This window comes from Sus scrofa, chromosome 10 (assembly GCF_000003025.6).
Source record: "Sus scrofa isolate TJ Tabasco breed Duroc chromosome 10, Sscrofa11.1, whole genome shotgun sequence".
Lineage (NCBI taxonomy): Eukaryota > Metazoa > Chordata > Mammalia > Artiodactyla > Suidae > Sus > Sus scrofa.
In genome coordinates, this window is record NC_010452.4 from 39768944 (window position 1) to 39786771 (window position 17828).

At 47.0% G+C, this 17828-nt stretch overlaps 1 protein-coding gene across 7 annotated transcripts in view; it reads right to left on the reverse strand.

Moving 5' to 3' along the window:
* Positions 1 to 17828, reverse strand: part of MPP7 (membrane palmitoylated protein 7) — a 265984-nt gene that overhangs the window by 236570 nt on the left and 11586 nt on the right. Inside the window, exon 1 of one of the 7 annotated variants that reach the window (XM_021064731.1) lies at positions 17038 to 17178. The exons of 5 other annotated variants lie outside the window; for them this stretch is intronic. The gene's annotated coding sequence lies outside the window, so the exon portion shown is untranslated. Of the gene's footprint in view, positions 1 to 5949; positions 6061 to 17037; positions 17179 to 17828 lie in introns of those variants that run through there. One more of the 7 variants, XM_021064728.1, reaches the window with a different exon arrangement.

Sequence of the window (17828 nt, forward strand, 5' to 3'; positions counted from 1 at the left end):
CCATCCACTGAGGATGGAGAGAGACCTGGGTTGGATTAGGGAGCGTGGCTCGGTCCTGGTTTTGCTGGCCCCCTGGGCCGCAGCCAGGGCCCCCAACCCACCCCCAGGCTTTGTGCTCCTGTTTGGAGGGCAGACAAGAGGGGCCCAAGGTCTCCAGGTTCCGCTGCAGCTTCTCCAATTGGATGACAGAGAGATGCCATTGAGCTCTGCAAGGGCCAGTTAATTGGGTGAAAAGCTTCGAGGACAAAGGCGTGTCTGAGCTTGTCTCTGAGGGACCTGCAGACCCCCACATCCATAAGGAGGAAGGCAAATCTCAGCCAAGAGAAGCCTGACTGCAGTTTCCTTTAGCAGAGTCCGGGGTCCGACTCTGTGGCCAAACTCACCAGGAGGGCTGGCAGGCACACCCCAGGGCAGCCAGCAGTTTAGACACTTTTTTTTTCTTCTTTTTCTGTTTAGGGCCACACCCACAGCACATGGACATTCCCAGGCTAGGGGTCAATCGGAGCACTAGCTGATGGCCTAGTCCAGAGCAACAGCAACGCCAGATTCAAGCTGTATCGGTGACCTACACGGCAGCTCACAGCAATGCCGGATCTTTAACCCACTGGGCGAGGCCAGGGATTGAACCTGCGTCCTCATGGATACAAGTTAGATTCATTTCCAGGCGCACATTCATTTCCACTGTGCCTGCCTCACAATCCAGTCGCCCAGCTTCCTGAGAACATCTTCCATCCTCTTTTCTTCCAGGGTCAGCAGGAATGAACGTATTTATTGTAAAAGATGCATCAAAATGCCAAAGGGCCACAAGGTTAAAAAAAAGTCTCTGAGGAAGCGGCCGGCCTGCATTTTATCAGCTGTGCTGCCTGGGCTGCTGTTTTTGAAAAGGAGAGCCGTTTGGAAGACCAAAATTCCTTAAAAAACTTCACGTTACTTTTCCTTAGATGATATGAAATGACTCCAAAATGACACTGAGGATGGCCCCCAGACACCCGCTTTTTGAATGTTTTAGTACAAAAGTAAGCTAAACAGCTGGCAGGATCAGGAGAACCCAACTGCAGTGAATTAAAGGCAGAACTGTTTCACTTTGCCAGGACTTGCAACTAGTGTGCTTTCGTCTTTTAAAAAACATTACAGTAATCAATAGCCAATATTTTGTAAAAACTATAAATGGAAGATAATCTTTAAAAAGTGTATTAAAAAATCTTGGGAGTTCCCGTCGTGCCTTGGCAAAAATGAACCCACAACCAGCATCCTTGAGGATCCGGGTTCGATCTCTGGTTTTGCTTGGTGGGTTAAGGATCCGGCATTGCCGTGAGCTGTGGTGTAGGTTGCAGATGTGGCTTGGATTCTGAGTTGCTCGGGCTGTGGTGTAGGCCGGCACCTACAGTTCTGATTCAACCCCTAGCCTGGAAACTTCCATATGCCACAGGTGCGGCCCTAAAAAGCAAAAAAAAAAGAGAGAGAGGGAAGTAAAAGAAAGAAGGAAGGAAAGAAGGAAGGGAGGGAGGGAGGGTGCTAGCTTTGGGGAAAAATGATAAACATTCATTAAAAACAATATAAATACTAAGGAAACGTACAAAGAAGAGAAATAAACATCACCTCAAATACTAATTTAAAGGAGGATGCCATTAATACCTAAATAAAATCACAAAACACTAAAAAAAAAAAAAGATCAAAATGTTTCACAAAATGGACCACAGACCTAAATGTACAATGCAAAATTATAAAACTCCTAAAAGAGGACACAGAAGAAAAGCTAGATGATCCTGGGCATGGCAATGACTTTTACATTCAATCACAAAGGCACAATCCACAAAAGAAATCCAGCAAGCTGAACTTCATTGGAATTTTAAAACTTCTACAAAAGACAAAGTCAAGAGAGTGAGATGAGAAGCCACAGACAAACCAAACATCCATATCCCATGTCACCAGGGAAATGTAATTTACAAGGAGCCACCGCTACACACCTAGCAGAATGGCCAAAACCAGCCCACGGACGATACCCAGTGCTGAGGAGGATATGGAGCAGCAGGAACGCTCAGTCACTGCTGGCGGGGATGCAGAATGGTACAGCCACCTAGGAAGACAGCTTGGCAGTTCCTTACAAAACTAAAAATACTCTTAGCGCACGAAGCAGGCATCCTGATCCTTGCTATTTACCCAAAGGACCTGAACATATATATATGCTGATGTTGAGAACAGCTTTATTCATAATTGCCAAAACCTGGAAGCAACCAAGAGGTCCTTTAGCAGGTGAACAGATTTATGAACTGTGGTCCATCCGACAAGAGAATGTTACTCTGGACTAAGAAGAAATGGGAGGAGTTCCCGTCGTGGCTCAGTGGTTAACAAATCCAACTAGGAACCATGAGGTTGCAGGTTTGATCCCTGGACTTGCTCAGTGGGTTAAGGATCCAGCGTTGCTGTGAGCTGTGGTATAGGCCAGCAGCTACAGCTCCGATTCGACCCCTAGCCTGGGAATCTCCATATGCTGTGGAAGCGGCCCAAGAAATGGCAAAAAGACAAAAAATAAATAAAAATAAAATAATAAAAAGGAATGGGATACCAGCCACGCAAAGATATGGAAGAACCGTAAATGCATATTACTTAGTGAAAGAAGCCAGCAAGCGGTATGACTCGGGCTATATAACATTCTGGAAAAGGCAAGACTGTGAAGACAGCAGAAAGCTCAGCGCGTGCAGGGCCTGAGGTGTGGAGAGCAATTTTCATGGCCGTGACGACACTCTCCGATATTCATGATACTCATGATAACGGCTCCACATCATCACACATTTGCCCCAACTCGGGGAACACAGGACACCACAAGTGGGCCAAAACATAAACTATTTGAGTGACGATGACGTGTCAGTGTGAGGTCATCAGTTGTGACAGATGTGCCATCTGGCAGGGTTACTGATCACGAGGGAGGCTGTGCACGTGGTGGCAGGAGCACATGGGAAATCTCCATACCTTCCTCTCAGTTCTGCTATGAACCTAAAAGTGCTCTAAAAAAAAATTAAGTTTGGAAAAAAGGGAACCCTCTTACATTGTTGGTGAGAATGTTCATTGATACAACCACTGCTGAGAACTACATGGAGGTTCCTCAGAAAACTACACCTAGATCCAGCAATCCCACGCAGGGGCACACATGCAGGGAAAAAAAATTTTTTTTTTCCTTTTTTAGGGCCACACCTGTGGCATATGGAAGTTTCCAGGCTAGGGGTTGAACTGGAGCTGCAGCTGCCGGCCTACGTCACAGCCACCGCAACACCAGATCCGAGCCACATCTGCAACCTACACCACAGCTCACAGTACTGCCAGATCCTTAACCCACTGAGCAAGGCCCGGGATTGAACCTGCGTCTTCATGGATACTGGTCGGATTTGCTTCTGCTGTTCCCTAACAGGAACTCCAAGAAATTCTTTATTTGAAAAGATACACACACCCCTGTGTTCACTGCAGCACTATTCACAATAGCTAAGACATGGAAACAACCTAAATGTCCAACAACAGATGAATGGATTAAGAAGATGTGGTACACTAAACAGCCACAAAAAACAATGAAATAATGCCATTTGCAGCATCATGGATGCAACTAGAGATTCTCATACTAAGTGAAGTCAGATAAAGAAAGATACCGTATATCACGTATATGTGGAATCTAAAATATGGTGCAGATGAACCTGTCTACACAACAGAAACAGTCTCAACAGACAGAGAGAGCAGACTTGTGGTTGCCGAGGGGGAGGGGAGGGAGTGGGATGGATGGGGAGTTTGAAGTTAGTAGAAGCCAACTATTACATGTGGGATGAATAAGCAATGAGGTCCTGCTGTACAGCACAGGGAACTCTATCCAATCTCTGGGGACAGACCATGGTGTAAGGTCATATACGAAAGGAAATGTATACGTGTGTGTGTGTGTATATCATATATATACATGACTGGGTCACTTTGCTGTAGAGCAGAAATTGGCACAACACTGTAAATCAACGATACTTTAATTTTAAAAATAAATTAAGTTTGAAGAGAAAAATTAATTTTTTTTCATGTGCCTGATTCAGAAAGACACAAAAGCGCTCACAAACCACACCTTCTTTTTTTTTTTTGTCTTTTTCCAGGACCACACTCGTGGCATATGGAGGTTCCCAGGCTAGGGGTCTAAACAGAGCCGTAGCCACTGGCCTATGCCAGAGCCACAGCAAAGCTGGATCCGAGCCGCATCTGTGAGCTACACCACAGCTCACAGCAACACCGGATCCTTAACTCACTGAGCAAGGCCAGGGATCGAACCCACGACCTAATGGTTCCTAGTTGGATTTGTTTTCACTGAGCTACGACGGCAACTCCTAAAAAATAATTTAGTTCCAGCAGCAACTGCTGATGAATCATCAAATACAGCTAAAGGACTCCCTCAACTAGATTTCACTTATTAATTAACTGAATTGTCAGATTCGCCTGGATCTTCACGTCATATTACACTTCTACCTTTAAAAACGCATAAAAAGATTTAAAAAAAAAAAAGAATTGGGAGGTGACAGGCTATACGGACATTGATGCCAGGATATGTTAGAGTCATTACAGGTGTTTAATACACTACTTATTAAGTCTTGCTGAAACCGACAGCATTTAGGACTTGAACCCAGCCAGAACCCAGACTGGGACTTGAACCCACTGTTTTTAAATTAGAATCACTCACCAGAGACAAAGTAGACAGGCAAGAAATAGACTTTTGGATAAGACACCTGTGAGAGATACAAGCATGCAGGCAAAGGCGGCGCTGCCCCAAGGACCAGGTGGGCTACAGGAGTGGGGGTGGGAAAAGACCACCTCTTCCTCTTTCTCAGGGCAGTAGCTCCTCCGTGGTATCAGGCAAAAGAGTATTTGACCCTATAAGGTCAAACTAGGACTGTCAAGGTGCTTATTCAAATCAGCAGAAGGGTGGTCCTTACACGCTTGCCCTAGGTCTGAACCTGAATGCAGGCCTCACCTCATCCCCCACCCAATCACCTGAGGCCTAGCTCACGCCTCTACCAGTCAAACAAGGCTGCCTGGCTCTGATGGCTCTCTTGAGCAATTATTAATTTACAGTGATCTCCCAAAAGTTCCCTAGACTTCCCTCCATCTATGGTCCCTTACTGGGACTTGTACAACTCCCTGTGAAACTACCCTACTCCATCCCTGTCATTGCTATTACAACCTCCTATGGATAAAGGAGAAGTGGGGATTTAAAACTAAGTCCCCCTCAAACCGAGTTCTTTTACCGAGGTGACAATTAAGATCTCCACCCAAAATATTCCCTATCTTGCCCAAGTATCAAAGAAAAGGGGGAAATGTAACCGAGCAGGGCCCTTTGAGGCTCCTGGGCACAGAGGCCTTTCTGTGTCCTCCATTTCTTGTTTTTAGAGAATGAGCTTCAGCCTCCAAGATCTTCCCCAAGTTCCAAAGGGCAGCTGCTAATCAGGGAAGGGAGGGGATGCAGAGACCTGGAGGAGCAGTCAAGAGACAATAGGGCAGCCTTGGGGCAGGGTCCTGGTTCCTCCTCAAGGAATTTACATAACAGTATCCTTTCTGCAGAACTAAAACCCCCAACAAAAGGAAAAACTACCTGATAAAGAAGGGGGACCACCAGAACCAGTCCTGGGACTACTAAGCACTAGTTCTGAGAAACAATGCAAGCTTGCCTCTACCCTGATCCTTACTTAAGGCCTTATTTTCCACTCCCCAAACTACAGAACCACCTCCCAATCTCTCCTTAGGAGGGCACAGTCTTTAAGGCATGAGCCTGCTGGGGTCCCCTTTCCTGTCAAAGCAATAAAGCTATCTTTTTCTCCTTCAACCCCCCCCCAAAAAAAGAAATAGAATGATTTTACCATCATCCAAAGGAAAGAATGCAAAAGTCATTTTTAAACCAGGAACAAAACTGCCTGGTACAAATGGAGCACAAGTTACCTGGAGCAGTCTAAATGAGACTAAAGTCAGCACCACCCAAATTCACCAGGAAGTCAGTTCTGTATCATCTGGTACAATCACAAAAGACTTCTATGAGAGAAAGATCACAGCCTAGGAAAGAGCAAAAGCATTCCGATCAATGTGTACTGATGAGATTTCTGATTTCTCGGGTGGCCTCTTTATTGGCACAGTCACAAGGTAAGTAAGTGCCCGACACAGTATGAAGAGCAAGCTCAATGAAAACTCTGACCCACCCTCACATTCCAGCTCAGTCGCCCACATCCATCTGAATGCTCAAGGCATCAGCATGAAGAGATGGTGAAGAAAAGCCTTCAGAAGTCTCCCGTGGACTTTACGACAAACAGCATCAAGAGAGCTACCACGAAATGCAAACCGTGAAGGCAGTTCCTCCCCATCAGAACACTCTCCTCTTTGTACTGATGGCTTAAAGCATCACTGAGACCTCACAGATTTCCATTCCACCCCCTGTACAAATAAGCAAAGCTATATCTAGATCTATATAGGTCTCAGAACGTTGATTAGAAAGTACACTTTCAGTCACTAAGGCTTCATAAATTCTGCCCCATATGCTGCAACAATCGAAAGTATTTCACACAACGCTAATACCATGGAAAAAAGTAAGTAAGATAATCCAGTTTCATAAATCTGCCAATTTTCTACATGCGTTTTCATAGATTAGAACTCCTTGGCTCCTACAAGCAACGCCACTAATAAAAATGATTTACTGAACAATCATAGCCACCCATCCAATGTCCACACCACAGAGACTCAAATGTAACCACTCAAACCACAGCGCATGCAGGAGGCTGCCTGGACAACCTTCTTCCCTACATCTGGCTACCAAAAGGTAAAGAAACTTAACTTCCTATAAAATAAACTACCTTCAGGAGTTCCCGTCATGGCACAGTGGTTAACGAAGCCAACTGGGAACCATGGGGTCGAGGGTTTGGTCCCTGCCCTTGCTCAGTGGGTTAGGGATCCGGCGTTGCCATGAGCTGTGGTGTAGGTTGCAGACGCGGCTTGGATCCCGCGTTGCTGTGGCTCGGGCGTAGGCCAGTGGCTACAGCTCCGATTCAACTCCTAGCCTGGGAACCTCCATATGCCACGGGAGTGGCCCAAGAAATGGCAAAAAAAAAAAAAAGAATCCAACCACAGCAGCTTGGGTCGCAGCGGAGGTAAAAGTTCCATCCCTAGCCCAGCACAGAGGGTTAAAAGTTCCAGTGTTGCCACACCTGTGGGGTAGATCATAGCTGTCACATGGATTCAATCCCCAGCTGGGGAGCTTCTGTAAGCCACAGATATGGCCATAAAATTTTAAAAATTAAAAAATATTTTTAAAAAGAATAACAGGCATTCCCATCGTGGCTCAGTGGTAACAAACCCAACCAGTAGCCATGAGGACAGGGTTCGGTCCCTGGCCTCCCTCAGTGGGTTAAGGATCCATGAACTGTGCTGTAGGTCACAGAAGTGACTCAGATCCCACGTGGCTGTGGCTATGGCTGTGGTGCAGCCCGTCGGCTGCAGCTCCAATTCGACCCCTAGCCTGGGAACTTCTGTATGCTGCAAGTGCGGCCTGGAAAAAAAAGGCAAAAAAAGAATAACAAATTTAGCTGCGATTACAACCTGTAAGCAGAATCTCCAGCTCTCTACCCCTGCTCAAGGCCCAGCATCTATCCAAGAGCAAGCCTCAGTTCACTGCAAACAACCTCAGACTCAACATGTTTAAAAATGAACACATCTGGAATTCCCTTCGTGGCTCAGCGGTTAGCGAACCAGAACAGCATCCATGAAGACTCAGGTTCACTGGGTTAAGGATCTGGCATTGCCATGAGCTGTGGTGTAGGTCACAGAAGTGACTCAGATCCCACGTGGCTGTGGCTGTGGTGTAGGCCAGCAGCTGCAGCTCCGATTTGACCCCTAGCCTGGGAACCTCCATATGCTGAGGGTTCAGCCCTAAAAAGACAAAGAAAAAAAAAAAAAAACACATCTTTTGGATACCCCCCAAAATGCACTCTCCTGCATACCCTCTTGGTGAATGTCACAGCCATCCAAGTCGAGCCCAATCTCTCCCTCATCTCTTACATCCAACCAATCAGTGCATCCTGTGGTCTTCCTGCCATGGCACTGCCACCAATGCGCTGTCCACACCACACTCTCCCCATGTCAGCCACGTCCTAACCACCCTCACTAGATCCACTCCTGTCTGCCTCCAACACACTGGCTACACAGAAACCTTAAAGAGCCATCTTTTAAATGAAGTCATGTCATTCACAGCAACATGGATGGACCTAGAGACGATCACATCTAAGAGATCAGAGAAAGACAAACACTGTATGATATCACTTATATGTGGAATCAAAAATATGGCACAGGTAAGCCTGTCTACAAAACAGAAACAGACTCACAGACATAGAGGACAGACCTGTGGTTGCCAAAGGGGAGAAGGGAGGGTGTGGGATGGAAGGGGAGTTTAGGGTTAGTAATGCAAACTCTTCCATTTAGAATGGATAAGCACTGAGGTCCTGCTGTGCAGCACAGGGAACTACACCCAGTCTCTCAGGATAGAACATGATGGAAGATAAGAAAAAGAATGTGTGTATATGTATGGCTGGGTCACTTTGCTGTACAGCAGAAACTGACACAACACTGTAAGTCGACTACACTCCAATAAAAATAAAAATAAAAAAAATGCCGTCTACGTAGATACTAAACTAACAAGACAGTATTACATAAACAAAATAACACAGTGCTTTAGGTTTGTGTTGAAAAAAGAAACAGAAAAGAGGGTCTTTGGGTAGGATTATTAAAGAATGCATAGAAAATAAACAAAGACAGACACTACAGATGAAAAAGTGATGGACCCAATTAGGCAGGTGTATATATTTGCAAGAGCAAAGGTTACATGCATGCAAAGGTTTGATTTGAAGGGGAAGGGGATTAAAAAGTCAACAAAAGACGAACCGATGACACAAAACGTTAGTGGTTTTAAAAGGCTAAAGCTGAATCCCTAGGGAATAAGTAGCACAATATGAAAAACAGTGACATCTGGGTAAAGGGATTAAGGCCTGATGTGATTAGGAATAACAGAAGGAACACTAGAGTGCCAACTACAGGATTTCAAGTGTATTCTCTGATTTCAAGCCCTATAACCTAAACCCACAAGCAAACTGAGTCTTAGAAATATTTGCAACACATTCAAGGCTATATAGTTGGTAAGCGGCAGAACTGGGGTTTGACTATGGCAACTTCGGGGCCCTTAAGGGTCCACTCGGGAGAAGTCCTCTTTGAAAACAAGCATTGGTTTTAAATCTGGTAACAGGGCACAGGGGACACTGGAGGCTGCATATTCAGCAAAGGAGCTACTAAGCTGGGTCAGAGGTGAGCAGACTTAAACCAGATGATAGCAATGCGATCAGAATGTAGTGATTCAAGGAGTTCCCGTTGTGGCTCAGTGGTAACAAACCTGACTAGTCTCCATGAGGACCCAGGTCCCATCCCAGGCTTCGACTGGTGGGTTAAGGATCCAGCGTTGCCGTGAGCTGTGGTGTAGGTCACAGACGTGGCTCGGGTCTGGGGTTGCTATGACTGTGGTATGGGCCAGTGGCTACAGCTCCGATTCGACCCCTAGCCTAGGAACTTCCATAGGCCGAGGGTATGGCCCTAAAAAGACAAAATAAAAAAAAAAAAAAAAAGAATACAAGAAATTCGAGAATGTTAAGGGGAAAAGCAGGTCTAAAAGTAAAAAATAAAGAGATGTCAGAATGCAACAATGACTCTACAGTCCCTAATCTTAGATATGCAAAGGACAGTGATGCCCTAAACAGGAATCAAGTAAATTTAAAAGTAGGCCTCAGAGCTCCTGTTGCAGGCTCAGCAGGTTAAGAACCCGACATAGTGTCCATGAGGATGCAGGTTCGATCCCTGGCCTCGCTCAGTGGGTTAAGGATCCAGCATTGCTGCAAGGTACAGTGCAGGTCACAGAAGCAGCTCAGATCCTGCATGGCTGTGGCATAGGCCTGTAGCTGCAGCTCCAACTCGACTCCTAGGCCTGGGAACCTCCATATGCCGAGGGTTCAGCCCTAAAAAGACAAAAAAAAAAAAAAAAAATACGTAAAAGTGGGCCTGTTTTTCCACTTTAGGTTTTTGCATGAGGTCAAGATGGGCTATCCCAGGGATTCCCGTGGTGGCGCAGTGGTTAATGAATCTGACTAGGAACCATGAGGCTGTGGGTTCAATCCCTGGCCTTGCTCAGTGGGTTAAGGATCCAGCCTTGCCATGAGCTGTGATGTAGGTCACAGATGCGGCTGGGATCTCGAGTTGCTGTGGCTCTGGCGCAGGCCGGCAGCTACAGCTCCAATTAGACCCCTAGCCTGGGAACCTCCATAAGTCACAGGAGTAGTCCTAGAAAAGGCATAAAAGAAGGAAAAAAAAAAAAAAAAAAAAGGTGGGCTATCCCAGTGAAATGTCCACCAGAATGATAACAAAGCTTGCTTACAAGACTAGTACCATGAGGACTAATGTTACATTTAGGTATATTTAGAAATCAAAAGAAATATTGTCTTACTATTTAAAAACTAACAACTGTTAGCCCAAGATAAAGGGAAAATTTTTTAATAACACACTTCCCAGGCATTTCTGTAGTGGCTCATCAGGTTATGAACACAACACAACAGAGTGTCCGTGAGGATGTGGGTTCAATCCCTGACCTCGCTCCATGGGTTAAGGATCCAGCGTTGCCACAAGCAGTGGTGTAGGTTGCAGAGGCAGCTTCGATCCCACATTGCCGTGGCTGTGGCAGAGGCCGGCAGCTGCAGCTCTGATGCGACCCCTAGACTGGGAACTTCCATTATGCCCTAGGCGAGGTCCTAAAAAATAAATAAATAAAAATTAAAAAGAGGGTATAGGTTTGTGTATAACTGAATCTCTTCACTGTACAGGAGAAAGTAATGCCACAACTATACTTCAATAAAACAAATAAATAAGTAAACAGTAAAAATCTCAAACAAATATGCCCAAATATTAACATCTGTTAATCTGGAGGGAAGGTCATATGGTGTTTATTGTGGTCTCTCTGCCGGTCAATGTGTCTGAAATTTTACCCAAATTACTCCCCCAAAACAGGATCCAAATCTCTCTCCTAATGAAAACATGGCATGAGACACCTCTGACCCATCTGCCTGAGTGACTCCAGGGAACACGGGGCGATGCTCCCTTCACCAAGCAGCCAACTTCTACTTATTCTTGAAACAGAGGGGTCGAATCAGCAGGTCTGACCTCTGGCTCAGTCTCCTGATATTCATCTGTTGGGGGGCGGGGGGGCAGGACAACTGGGAAACGGGAGGAGCTGTGAGGAAGGTTCCAGAAGGAAGAAGCTACAAGACACTCTGAGCACGTCCCAAGTCTACCTTCCCACCTCGTGTCCGTCCCCAGGCCCTGTCCCACCCCCTCAAAGACCAGCCACCCACAGAGTCACTGGGCACCTCCTGGTTCCTTGAGGTGAACCTCTTAACCCACCATCTGGGCCTCGCCTGCTCACTATGGAAACGCGCAGCAGGTTCTGGAAGAAAGCTGGGCATTCACTCAAGCATCCCTTGGAGCAGACGGGCAGCAGCAATGCGAGAATAAGCACAAACCCACCCTCCAGAACCTTCCATCCACTCCTCCTTCTTCCAGTGGCTCAAAGGGTCCCTACCATTAAACCCTAGGAGGTTCAAATCTTTGCTGTAGCTAAATGCAAATTACTATCACACAGAAATGATTTAGGCACCGAGGTCAGAACATGAGAATACGTCAATAAAACCTAAAAAAATAAAGTAAATTTAGGGACAGCTACCACTTGGTATTGGGTAACGTCTTCCACAAACAGAATGCTCCTCGTTTATTTGATCTTCTTTCCTATTTTTTAATAAAAAATCTTATAATTTTACTTTTTATGTGCGTGTGTGTGTGTGTGTATATATATATAAATTTTTTGTCTTTTTAGGGCCATACCCATGGCATATGGAGGTTCCCAGGTCAAATCAGAGCTGTAGCCACCGGCCTGCACCACAGCCTCAGCAACACGGGATCCGAGCTGCACCTGCGACCTACACCACAGCTCACAGCAATGCCAGATCCTTAACCCACTGAGCGAGGCCAGGGATTGAACCTGCATCCTCATGGATGCTAATCGGGTTTGTTAACCACTGATCCACGACGGGAACCCCTGAAAATTCAATAATTTTAGGAAGAAAAAACAAAGAAGAATATGGGAGGTGCAGTCAGGCCACGTGACCAAGGACACAGCCCCGGAGCCCCAAGACACAGCAGGAAGCCTGACAGCTGGCCCAGGAAGGGCAGGGGGCTCCAGAGACCAAGGAAAACAGCAGCTCCCATAGCCTGTATCCCACCCCCCACACACACCTTTTTTTAACCAACAAGAGATTCATTTTTAGCAGCTGCCCAGGCCGCTTAAACTAAGGGGACAAAAATTGATACACAAAAACGGACTGTTACCCACTCAACACTTCAGTTTTGGGTAAAGGAGGATTTCCTGCTGTGGCACAAGGGGATCAGCAGCACTGGGATGGCACCTGGGAGCACTGGGATGTGGGTTGGATGCAACGTCCAGCAAAGTGGGTTAAGGATCCGGTGTTGCCACGGCTGTGGTTTGAGCCTGTGACTCGGATCTGATCCCTGGTCTGGGAACTCCACGTGCTACAGGGCAGCCAAAAATGAGGGGAGGAAGGGAAAAAAAAAAAAAAAAAAAAAAAAGGCAAGATAAAGGAGAAATGCATCTGGGAACAAAGTGCCTTTTAACAGGGTTTAGGGTGTGATTTCTAGGGGGGGGTTTTGTTTGTTTGTTTTGCCACACCTGCAGCATGCAAAAGTCTCTGGGCCAGGGATCAACCCAAGCTGCTGCAGTGACAACACCAGATACTTAACCCACTGTGCCACCAGGGAACTCCTTCTTGACTCTAAATCAACAGGAGCAACTGAGTAATGGAATTTCTGAATAGACTCTCAACCTCTAAGGGCAGGCCAGGGCCTGACCAGGAGGGGTGGTAACCAGGCCTGACCACCTCAGAGATCTGGAAAGCTCAGAGCTAATGGAGGACCCTGGGCCCCATAACAAGGTCAAAGCTGTCCAGAGAGACAGTGGGTTCAACCTGGGTGAAGCCACCCGGGATGTCCGTTCAGACAAACACGAAAGAAAACTGACATCTCAGGGAGTTCCCACTGCAGTGAAACGGGATGGGCAGCATCTCTGCAGCACCAGGAGCAGTGGGTTAAAGGATCCACTGCAACTGCTACTCGGATCTGGTCCCTGGCCCAGAAGTCCACATGCTCTGGGGCAGGGTAGCCAAAAAAAAAAAAGAAAAGAAAAGAAAAGAAAATGGATATCTCAGAACACATTCCTACATCACTGGGGCAGAGGGTGTGGACGAAAGAGTAATGGAAGGTGACCACACATGGGCCTGAAGACGACAGACTCTGAAAGCCACCTGGAGTCACCTGGCTCCACATGGGAGAGCCAGAGTCAGTGGAGGGCCACATCTGAAAAGAAAGATCACTTCTGCACCAATACAAGAACGAAGGCAGCCGTGCCCACGAGGGACAACCCACAGATCTGACTCTGTGGAGTAATGGCGACAGAGAGAGGGTGGCCAGGAGACCACAAAGGAAGAAGTGACAGCATCTGCTTAGTGACCAGCCCCCGAGATGGGAAATCAGCTTTTTAGTGTCCCCGACAACAGTGTGACTTAATAATGAATAGCAACTCCCTTTACTGAGCCTTGGTCGGTGCTAGACACCAGACCACGTGCTATGGGGCATCATCTGACCTAGTCTCGGCATCCACACGGGAGGTAAGAAAAATCGAGGCTAAGAGAGGCTAAATAATTTGCCTTCATTCTAAAGACCAGAGATAAGAAGAGCTGCAGGAGTTCCCATCGTGGCGCAGTGGTTAACAAATCTGACTAGGAACCATGAGGTTTCGGGTTCGGTCCCTGGCCTTGCTCAGTGGGTTAAGGATCCAGCGTTGCCGTGAGCTGTGGCGTAGGTTGCAGAGGCGGCTCAGATCTGGCATTGCTGTGGCTGTGGTGTAGGCCTACAGCTACAGCTAGACCCCTAGCCTGGGAACCTCCATATGCCATGGGTACAGCCCTAGAAAAGACAAAAAAAAAAAAAAAAGAAGAGCTGCAACCTGAATTCACAAAAGTTTAGAATATTATTCAGCCTTTTTGCCTTTTTTTTTTTTTTTTTTTTTTTTTTTTTTTGACTTTAAGGGCCGCAGGTGGAAGTTCCTAGGCTAGGGGTTGAACTGGAGTTGCAGCAGCTGCCATCCTACACCACAGCCACAGCAACTCAGGATCCAAGCCAATTCTGCAACCTACACCACAGCCCATGGTGACACTGGATCCTTAATCCACTGAGCACGGCCAGGGACTGAACCTGAGCCCTCATGGATACTAGTTGGGTTTGTTACCACTGAGCCACAATAGGAGCTCCCATTCAGCCTTAGAGAAGGAGAATTTGCCCTTGGGGATGACGTGGATGAACTAGAGGATACTATGTTTAGGGAAAGAGGCCAGTCACAGGCAGAAACACAACATGATACCGCTTAGACGATGTATCTGAAACAGCCGAACTCAGCAGCAGAATGGATGGTGGTCTCCAGGGGTGAGGGGAGGGGGGGACATGTGAGACAAAGGTTTTAGCTTTCCTAGATGAGTCCCAGAGATCTGCCTTTCACCAGGACCACGGTTACCAGCACCGCACCGCACACTTCATCTGCCCAGAGGGCGGATCTTCCATCAAGTATTCGTACCACAAAATAATACTAACAACACAGTAGAAATGGGCACAACACTGTATATTAACTATACTTTAATTTAAAAAAAAAAAAATGTGGAGTTCCCGCCATGGTTCAGTGGAAACGAATCTGACTAGGAACCATGAGGTTGCAGGTTCCATTCCTGGCCTTGCTCAGTGGGTTAAGGATCCAGCATTGCCGTGAGCTGTGGTGTAGGTTGCAGACACAGCTCGGATCCCGTGTTGCTATGGCTGTGGTGTAGGCCAATGGCTACAGCTCCGATTAGACCCCTAGCCTGGGAACCTCCATGTGCCGCCGGTGCGGCCCTAGAAAAAGACAAAAAAATAAATAAAAAACATGTGCTGGAGTTCCCAGCATAGCTCAGCAGTGCTGAGGTGGCTCCAGCCAGTATGGCCAACCCCTCCCAGTGAGTTCCGTCCCCCTGGCTAATTAAATACGGATCCGGGGGCTCCTTCTGTGGCACAACAGGATCAGCAATGTCTTGGGAGCACTAAGACGTGGGTTCGATCCCCAGCCCAGCACAGTGGGTTGGGGATCTGGCATTGCCACAGCTGCGGCTTAGGTTGAAACTGTGGCTCGGACCTGATCCCTGGCCCAGGAGCTCCATATGCCATAGGACAGCCAAAAATGAAAAAAAAAAAATGGGGATCCGTGTCTAATCCACAGAGGACAGGCAAAGGTTCTCTTCCTGCTCATGTGGAGATACAGTTGGAAACCGAGGGAAAACTCAGTCAAAACCAACGGCACCTCTGAGACATTCAAACATCTGGGTGATGCCACAGAGCAACTGCAGACCAGCTTCAGGAAATGAGGCTGGAAGGGAGCTGGAACCTGGCCAAGAGAAGTTGCTCATACAGAAGGGAGGGCCCACAAAGGGCAAAGACATGCTGTGGGGGAGGGGCCTGGAGGCGGGTCAAGGACCGAAGCCACGCCCACAATCCAGAGACTGGAGCAAGCAAAGTCAGTGACAGAGTTCCCGCTGTGGCTCAGCAGTAACGAACCCAACTAGCGTCCATGAGGACAAGGGTTCCATCTCTGGCCCTGCTCAGTGGCTTAAGGATCCAGCGTTGTTGGGAGCTGTGGTGCAGGTCGCAGACGCAGCTCAGATCCTGCGTTGCTGTGGCTGTGGCATGGGCCAGCAGCTGCAGGTCCATTTCAACCCCTAGCCTGGGAATCTCCATATGCCGTGGGCATGGCCCTTGGGGGAAAAAAAAGGAAAAGAAAGGCCAGGGGCTGAGGAAGAGAACCAAGTCCTCAAATCCATTCCATCGTCCTGCCCAAACCTGCATCAAACCCACCACGGCTGTGCCACTCCCTGCTCCTCCGTTGACACACACACACACCCCAGGGTCCATCAGCACGTGTCGGTGGCCTCCTTCCCATTCGACCCCACTTTACCAACAGGGTGAATTACCCCAACCCCACATTCCATCAAGACATCATTTCAAAGCCCCACAAACTCGTTCCTCAAACTGAGGTCAACTGTAGGGGATCAAGGGCGGCCATGAAAATGACACACCTCTCTGGAGTGTCAATGCGACACAAGGGCAAGTGATTCTGAATCTGTGAGATCAGACACAAACTTTAGAACAATTTCCAGCCTGCGGTTGGGCTACTCTTTGAAGAGTCCTCAGGCGTTTCCTGGATAAACTTCTGTCCTTGAGGGGTGTGTTTTGGTGGAGAATTTTAGAGCCCCAGCCAAAGTTGATTAGCCTCGTGTTCGTCCAGGTTAAGGTAAGGAGCCAAAGAAAGAGAGATAAAAGATGTATAAAACAGAGAAAAAGTCCAATATGGATTCAAATCATATGACAGTCTCACACCATCTGGTCTTTGATGTTTAGAAGACCAGGTCAATCTGGGCTTGAAGTCTAGCTTCACCCCCTTCTACTCATATGTCTCAAGGCAAATTAACTTCTCCATGGCTTGGGTTTTTTCCATTTGTAAAATAAAGATGACAGTAACCCAAAGGGCTGCTGTAAGAATTAAGCATAAATACCTAAGGAGAGGTAGCTTATTTAGCACAGTGCTTAGCTTAAAGCAAGGGATCGAAAAACAGCAGCTGTCACCTGTAATCACCCAGCATGTCCCCAAGCTGTTAAAGCATCCCAAAGCTTTTATTAAGTCCTTAATTACTCTCAGACAGGAAAATGTCTACTCTGATAAGTAGTCCTCCCATGCCAGTCACAGTCTGTCCCTTAGGGATATTTTAGGCTCCCTACGCAAAAAAAAGAAGAGCAAATTTAATTACCCACCTCTAGAGTCATCTGGAGATCGGAAACATGGAGGACATGAGAAGCCAATTCAAAGATCACTTTAGGAGTTCCTGTCATGGCTCAGTGGTTAACAAACCTGACTGGCATCCATGAGGACGAGGGTTCGATCCCTGGCCTCGCTCAGTGGGTTAAAAATCCCATGTTGCTGTGAGCTGTGGTGTAGGTCACAGACACGGCTCAGATCCCACATAGACGTGGCTGTGGTGTAGGCCAGCGGCTACAGCTCCGATTTGACCTCTAGCCTGGGAATCTCCACATGCCTCAGGAGCAGCCCTAAAAAGACCAAAAAAAAAAAAAAAAAATCAGTTATCCCTTACAAAGTCTAAGACACTGAACTGAAAATAAGTTAACAAATCTAGGTGGTTAAAAGAAGTGTATCCATAATGAAATCAAGCACTTTTCTGAGAACAGGGACCTGAAATACACCAGAGAGGGAAAATACAGGAAAAACCAGGGCATGAAAGGATCTGCACACTGTCAATAATCGGTTCCCAGGAGAGGTTTCATAAATGTGTACAAGTGTTTATATAATCTTTTGTTGTCTAGGTACTACATGTTTTGCATTCAGCAATCACTCAAATTATGGGAAGGAATGCAGGGAGGGAGGGGCTGCTGAAAACCAGCCTGACCTGAAGGAGGACCTGTTTCAAGTCCCCATGAGCAGGAATCAGGGTGAAAGTCAGCAGCTTAAGACCAGAGGCATTTGCCTCTCCTCCTTCTCACACCCAAATTCCAACAGACACTCCAGTTCCATTTGCTTCCCTTTTTTT